Source organism: Garra rufa, chromosome 14, assembly GCF_049309525.1.
Source record: "Garra rufa chromosome 14, GarRuf1.0, whole genome shotgun sequence".
Classification (NCBI taxonomy): domain Eukaryota; kingdom Metazoa; phylum Chordata; class Actinopteri; order Cypriniformes; family Cyprinidae; genus Garra; species Garra rufa.
The window spans coordinates 22,316,750-22,325,828 of NC_133374.1; positions in this window are offsets into that span (position 1 = coordinate 22,316,750).

Sequence of the window (9,079 nt, forward strand, 5' to 3'; positions counted from 1 at the left end):
CCACTAACCGTGTAGCTGCTGAAAAAAGACATTGCAGTCCCTCTTGGGACTTTAAGATGTTGTTGTTTGTCATCTAATGGCAAACCAATCTTTCCGGTTGTCAACGAGTAATTTAAAAACGTACGTTTCTTCGAGATGGACAAAAGTTTTGAAAGCACTCTGGCATCTGATGTCACTGTGTTTTGTGACTTACCGAAAGCTGTTGGCAGCAACAAGGACTTCTTTTGCAGAACCGCATTTTCCAAGAGCAAAGGGGACACCTGGGGTTTTAAAAACATAGTTGTTGTAATAATCGTGTTTGTATTTGTGGGAATGCTAAAATGTAACATGCTTTTGTTCACTGACAGCGTTTCATGCCCCGTTAATCTGTTTGAGATAATATTTGGCCTCTCAGATAGGACTTTGTGTGACTCTTGGTTAGAGTCAAACTTAGTAAAGTCTTCCATATTTGTGAATCTCTTCACAGCTGCATATGTAAACGAAGGTGGAATCGATTCAGGAGCTTGGATTGATACAAAAGGCTTTAATCTCTCTGAGGGAAAATGATTTAGAGGCTGTCGAGGCTGATGATCGTTCACGTTGAAGACATGAAACACATTCTTAAGCTTTGTCAGCGGTGTAAATAATTCGTCAAACCGATCAAGGTGTTTTGAAGTATCTTCTTGAGTTGATAGGGTTCGGGGCGCAGCAAATGAACTTTGAGTCTGTTTCATGAACATCCGCTTATCACTCTCTGTAGTTACTTCCTCAGCATTGGTTAATGAGGCACTACTAAAGCCTATCAATTCACTCAACCAAACTGGAAAATGATCCATTCTGTTTCGTTGCTCCATCACAGGGTTATGAGATGTTCTGGCTTCTTTGGAACAAGGATTTGACGGTTTAAGTAAAGATGAAGAGTTTTTGGTGGTCAAAGAAAGGGCACTTTTATTTAGTCGATGAGGAAAACTTGTTGGCAAGGTTTGGAGCACTGGTTTAGTTTGACGCTCTTTACTTGATTTGGTGTGGAAAATCGATTTGCTTTCTAGTCTACGCACGGAGTCGGATATCAACCGCGAGGCCACAAACTGTTTTGTCACGTGCATTTTGCCAGCAGCTGTTACTGTGTTCGAAAAATAATTCAGCGTGGTTGCGTCTGGATTCTCGTCAGGGGTCAGCTTTGAAGCGGAGAATAAAAACATAGAGTCTGGGTGCTTCAGTGACACCCCGAAGGGTTTTGGTCCATTGGTGCTGGGATTTTTGCTGCTTTCTGCCATTTTATTAACTATTACTTGGCTGGTTGGTTTCACTTGTAATGGAGTCGCAAGGATCAGTGCACTCAGTGAAAACAGATTCTTCTGTTCTTCTGGCTCAGATCCATTTCTTGGATTTTGACCAAGCTCAGTGGTTAAAATCTCTGCACCCTGCAAAACTGTAAAATGCATAATGGTTGATCGGTTCTTCGTATTCAAAAAAACCTCTTCTGTACCATTCACAGGGTCATCAGCGCCAAATGACTCCAGAGTCCAATTTTCGGTCTTGTTTTTAGCCCATCTTTCCATGCTCTTGTTTGACTCCCCAAGGTTATCAATTACTGATGGATCAGAGGCCGATATCATGAGAATGCCGTTTGCGGCCAAAGGAGTAATAGACTCTGAGACTCTTTGATTCTTGCTTTCCAGCGAAGCGTGAAAAAAAGCCGGGATCTTTTCCCTGCCTCTGGACAGATGAGCAGCAGGCGTCATGGTGTCATTCATCATTGACTCAAATCCAGCCTCAGTTGAGGGATGAAGCCTCTCCTCATCATTGAAGATCAATGAGAGGTCTCCGTCAGACTGAAGCAACTCTACTGTTGTGCCATCCTTACCCGTGGAACGTGAAGCTAAGACAAAGCTCGGCCCATTCGAGGTAATTGCATCTTTATCAGTGCTTGTGGTTGCATTTACTGTACTTGAGTGCTGCCTCTCATGTGGCGTATGGAACAAATCTGTCCCTGGAGAACTGATTACAGCCGTAGTCGGGCGAGCTGGGCTTTCAGTGGAAACTTTTCCTCTGTTGTCACTGGAGCTGTTTTGCTCCTCTGATGGCATAGTTGTTATGAAGGTTGCACTCTTGCTGTGCAGGTCCTCCTCCGTAGCGCTCACTGCAAAAAAGCAGAGTTGCAATTGTGCTTGTGAGATGCCTCATAAAATACATATAAATAATTATAGGATAAACAGTTTGATGGCCATTAAAATTTTATGACTGAATATACAAAAAAATAGATGGTTGCAGTTAAGATTATTGCATGCATAGGGATTGTTCTGTAACATAATACAGGTAAGCGAGTTGCATCATTTGCTCTAATGAATAATTCAGTGCTCTTTATGGAACAGAAATGTGTGATATGGTGCACACTCTCAGAAAAAAAATGGTCATTGGGGAAGCACCCTTTCAAAAGTTACTAATATACATTTAGCGGTAAGCAAAAAAATAAATATCACCCTAGTGACAGCTTTTTTTCTGAGAGCATAGGAATTTAAGATAACTGTAAATAAGCTGCTACCACTAAACAAAAAATATATTAGTACAGAATTGCGCACATAAAGACAGACCCATAACACTGTAAAAGCAAATGATTTTAAATATTTACCTCTATCTAATCAACAGTGGTCTTAAATTACAATTAAACATATTCTTATATTATTGTTATTATTTTTTACAATAAATAATGTTAATTAAGTATATTTATAATACATAATATATTAAATGTATATATTTTTTCAAAGCTACTTGGTGTAATGTGTCTCAAAATTAAATAATGAAAATATTATTTTATATGATTTATTATATGATATTATATTTTTATTATATTATGAATTTTTATATTATTTATAACTTTTGTATAATCATATTTAATTATTTAACTTAAATTAATTTTAATTATTTTATAATTGTACTTACAATGTAATTAATTAATAAAATAAATTATGAAATAATTAACAATTATAGTACTGTAATATATATTTGTAGTATTACATATATTATACATTTATTAACATGTTACTTCTAATAATATTATAAAATATTAATAATAATAATATTAAATATTGTAGATCTATACAGATCTATAGTTCTATGTATTATATTGAATCAGGAATAATGAAAATATTCTTCAATATTTAATTAATGATACATTTGTGTTCTTTTTCACTTTTAAATATATTATAAGTTTAATTACATGGTAATTATATAAAATATATTAAGTAATAATAATATTAAATATTAAATTAATGATACTGTAATTGTAATTATAATTAAATTACTTACATTAAATTATGAAATAAAATAACAATTAAATACTGTAATATATTTGTAGTATTACATATATTATAAATATAATTAACATGATAATTATATTATATAATATTGTTTAATAGTAATAACATTACATATTCAATTAATTATATATTCATATTTTTAAATTTTTAAATATATTCTAATTGTAATTACAATGTAATTACTTAATAAAATAAATTATGAAATAAATAACAATTATAATACTGTAATATATGTTTGTGGTATTACATATATAATATATTAATTTAACTTGTTAATTAAAATAATATATTTAATAATATTCAATTAACTCTATATTTATTTTTATATAATTATATATACATTTATATTTTTTATTAAAACAAAAATTACTACAAACATAATTAAAACAATATTATTTAATAATAATGTTAAAAATTCAATTAATTATATATTTACATTTTTACAATTGTAATTATAATTGTAAATATAATGTAATAACTTACATTATGAAATTAACAATTATAATACTGTAATATATATTTGTAGTATTACATATGTTTAATTACCATTTTAATTATAATGTATAATATTATTTAATAATATTGAATTAATGATATTTTTATTTTATATTATAATTGTAATTATATAATTTAATTACTTAATAAAAATTATGAAATAATTAACAATTATAATACTGTTATACTGATACTATATATATATATATATATATATATATATATATATATATATATACATACATATGTATATAGTATCACATATATTATATATTTAATAAGCATGGTAATTATATTAATATTATATAATTATTCAATTAATGATATATTTATATTTTATAGAATTGTTTTTTTGTTTTTGTTTTTTATTGAAACAAAAATTGCTACAACCACAATACTTTCAACCATTAATAGCTACAACTATAGTTTATACTGCTGGTGATAAAATCACTTAATTATGCTACCGGTAGTTATTGAGGAAAATCTTAATGTACATACCTGTGAGTCCAAAAATGAAAAATATGAAACCAACCCCCATACTTAATCTTCTCTCTTGGTTTCTTTTAAGCGACACATACATAACAGCATAATGAAGTTGTATTGAGATGCACTACACAGGTTCCTATCCCAGCAGAGCTCACACTACACTCTCTGCAGGAGCATGCTGTGAGCTTTACCTTGCTCTCTAGTCATTTATAAGTAGATTAGATTACTGACACGTGAACAAAAGCAAGCTGAGAAAAATAAAACGGATTTCTGCGTCAGTAGAATCCCTCATCACCCTCATCGTGTTTGACTGCGTATAATTTTTCATGTGCTTCGGCTTGTGTGAGCTGCTATGATAAGGTAGCATTCGAGTCATCCATTATTAAACAGATTCAGATAAGACTCAAATACAGTGTAGAGAGTCTTATTAAAGAGCTTGTAGTTCTCATGTCAATTCATCTTCAGGTGAGTTTACACATTTCCACCGGCAGGAAGATTAACGCTTAGTCTAATCCACTCATGGTCAATAACGTATATGTGTGCCAAGAACTACAGCTGGGTAAAAACTGTATTTATCTGCACCACTTGCTGGAAAGTTCAAAGACAAATGTCTCTGGGGAGCTGGTTTTGTCTTTAATATAAGAATATATGAATGTTTTTTATATGGCTAAAACTCATCTCTTCTGTGAGCACTTAACCATATCATGCTGACTCTTACATATAAAAAATATCTTATATGGTTTCACTATTTCTTAAAACCCTCCCTGTTCTAGAAAGTACTGTGTTTGAAACTTTGTGTTATTACCACTTCTTGTGTCATAGCTCCTTATGATGAATCACTTAGTTGTCTTACTCAGTAAGCTTTAGATAAAAGTGTCTGCTAAATGAATAAATGCAAAAATATGATATAAAGCAGAATTTCACTTTCAGAACAAAGATTTACAGATAATTTACTCACCCACTTGTCATCCAAGATGTTCATGTCTTTCTTTCTTCAGTCATGAAGAAACTGTTTTTTGAGGAAAACATTTAAGGATTTCTCTTCATATAGTGGACTTCTATGGTGCCCGCCAGTTTGAACTACCAAAACACAGTTTAAATGCAGCTTCAAAGGACTCTAAACGATCCCAGCCAAAGAAAAAGAGTCATATCTAGCGAAACAATCAGTTATTTAAAAAAACTAAATTGACAATTTATATTCTTTTTATACTCAAATGATCATTTTGTCTAGCTCTGCGTGAATCTGTGTATTCCGGTTCAAAACAGTTAGGGTATGTCGAAAAAAATCGCTGTTTTACCTTTTTTTGTTTAGGCCATTTGATTTTCTTTGCACATTCACTTTGTAAACACTGGGTTGGTACTTCTGCAGCGATGTAGGATTTTTAAGTTGGAGAAGAAAATGAGATGGGAGGTTTTTGACATTCCCTCAACTCTCTTGAACTAGTACAGTCGTTGCCAAAAGTTTTGAGAATGACACAAATATTAGTTTTCACAAAGTTTGCTGCTCAACTGCTTTTAGATCTTTGTTTCAGTTGTTTCTGTGATGTTCTGAAATATAATTACAAGCACTTCATACGTTTCAAAGGCTTTTATCGACAATTACATGACATTTATGCAAAGAGTCAGTATTTGCAGTGTTGGCCCTTCTTTTTCAGGACCTCTGCAATTCGACTGGGCATGCTCTTAATCAACTTCTGGGCCAAATCCTGACTGATAGCAACCCATTCTTTCATAATCACTTCTTGGAGTTTGTCAGAATTAGTGGGTTTTTGTTTGTCCACCCGCCTCTTGAGGATTGACCACAAGTTCTCAATGGGATTAAGATCTGGGGAGTTTCCAGGCCATGGACCCAACATTTCAACGTTTTGGTCCCCGAGCCACTTAGTTATCACTTTTGCCTTATGGCACGGTGTTTTGGTACCATTCTTTATTCATGGCTGTGTTTTTGGGCAAAATTGTGAGTGAGCCCACTCCCTTGGATGAGAAGCAACCCCACTCATGAATGGTCTCAGGATGCTTTACTGTTGGCATGACACAGGACTGATGGTAGCGCTCACCTTTTCTTCTCCGGACAAGCCTTTTTCCAGATGCCCCAAACAATCAGAAAGAGGCTTCATCGGAGAATATGACTTTGCCCCAGTCCTCAGCAGTCCATTCGCCATACTTTTTGCAGAAGATCAATCTGTCCCTGATGTTTTTTTTTGGAGAGAAGTGGCTTCTTTGCTGCCCTTCTTGACACCAGGCCATCTTCCAAAAGTCTTGGCCTCACTGTGTGTGCAGATGCGCTCACACCTGCCTGCTGCCCTTCCTGAGCAAGCTCTGCACTGGTGGCACTCCGATCCCGCAGCTGAATCCTCTTTAGGAGACAATCCTGGCGCTTGCTGGACTTTCTTGGACGCCCTGAAGCCTTCTTAACAATGCAGTGGAAAGTTTTTTTCGGGATTAAGTTAATTTTCATGGCAAAGAAGGACTATGCAATTCATCTGATCACTCTTCATAACATTCTGGAGTATATGCAAATTGCTATTATAAAACTTAAGCAGCAACTTTTCCAGTTTCCAATATTTATGTAATTCTCAAAACTTTTGGCCACGACTGTACATGCAGAGCTAGACAAGATGAGCATTTTAGGTCAAAAGTATATAATTTGGCCTTTTTTTTTTTTTTTTTTTTAGAAAATAACGCTAGATAAGACCCTTCTTCCTCGGCTAGGATCATTTAGAGCCCTTTGAAGCTGGATTTAAACTGCAAAGTTCAAACTACCGGGCACCATAGAAGTCCACTATATGGAGAAAAATCCTGAAATGTTTTCCTCAAAAAACATAATTTCTTCACGACTGACAAGGGGGTGAGTAAATTATCTGTAAATTTTTGTTCTGGAAGTGAACTTCTCCTTTAAATGCACCATAAGTGATTCTTCACATTTTCCCTATACAAGACAGATATCACCAAAACAGGTGTCTTGAGGAATCACACCTGGCTCTGTAAACCGCCAAAAAGCATATAATAGCAACTCAATGCTCATGGGCTCTTCATGTTCAATTCAATTGTTTTTGAACCAGTCAACAGAGTCATAAATGCCATGTGACTAATTACTCTGAAATCACAATCACAGGGAAATGTCATGTAAGATCCTTTTCTCCAGAATCCCATCTCGCTTGGAGCTTCTGGATTGGCATCATATTGGATCACCATATTTTGATCTAAACTAATCAAAAGAGCCTATCTTAACCAGCTAGCACTATACTAAGGTAGTATGCTATACTGTTAGCTTGCTTAACAAAGGCTACAACAATGTGATGTAATTTATTGACAGCCATTTCTAAACATTTCTAAATAAATAGGCACTGAACAGAGTAACCAGTGGAGCAACAGAATCACTTTTAAAGGGATAGTTCACCCAAAAATGAAAACTACCCCATGATTTACTCACCCTCAAGCCATCCTAGGTGTATATGACTTTCTTCTTTCAGATAAATACAATAACAAGAGTTATATTAAAATGTACTGGCTCTTCCTAGCTTTATAATGGCAGTGAATGGCTGTTGAGATTCTGAAGCAAAATAAAGTGTATTTATCCATCATAAAAAGTACTCAGGTGAGCTCCAGTGAAAAGTGAGCAGAGCAGATGCAAAACAAAACAAAACACTGGTCACAAACTAGAAGTACAAAACCAGGATTTGTAAAGAAAACTGTAGCAGGATTTTGACATAAGCCAAGAGGAGACTGGTTTTCCTTTGCTGGTAGGGATGTGTGAAATATATTGTCTGTGATAATATCATAATAATAAGCAGGGAACAAATTATTTTGAGTTGACTCAACAAATTATTTTGAGTTGACTCAACAAATTTTTTTGTTTGTTTTTTTACAGTGAAGTTTGAACTTCGAAAATGCAGTTGAAATGCAGCTTCAAAGGGCTCTAAACGATCCCAGCTGAGGAAGAAGTCTTATCTAGCAAAACGATCAGTCGTTTTTAAAACAAACTGACAATGTATATACTAACTTTAACCTCAAATGCTTGTCTTGTCTATGTCTGCGTGAACTCTGCTGTTTCCAGTTCAAGACAGTTAGGGTATGTCAAAAAACTCCCATCTCGTTTTCATCCCCAACTTCAAAATTACCCTACATCGCTGCAGAAATACCGACCCAGTGTTCACAAAGTGAACATGCAAAGAAAATCAAACGCACTTTACAAAAAAAAGGTAAAACAGCGATGTAGGGCAATTTTAAAGTTGAAGAAAAAAACAAGATGGGATTTTTTCAACATACCCTAACTGCATTGACCCGGATTACACAGACTACGCATGCGCATCGCAGAAACGAGACAAGACAAACATTTGAGGTTGAAAAGTATTTAAATTGTCAATTTGTTTAGAAAATGACAGATCGTTTCGCTAGATAAGACCCTTCTTTCTCGGCTGGGATTGTTTAGAGCCATTTGAAGCTGAATTTAAACTGCATTTTGGAAGTTCAAACTTGGGGGCACCATAGAATTCCACCATATGTAGATAATTCCTGAAATGGTTTCCTCAAGAAACATAATTTCTTTAAGAATGAGAAAAGAAAGATATCAACATCTTTGATGACAAAGAAGTTGGTAAATTATCTGTAAATGTTTTGTTCTGAAAGTAAACTAATCATTTAAATGTAAGAATTTGATGCAGGATGACGCATACTTTTAGAATAAATGACTTAATAATGGTAATAATTCCATAAAAGGTAAAAATCTATTTAAACTTACTGGAAAAGATTAATTTCTATCACTACTGTGAACTAACCACACATAATATGAATAATAT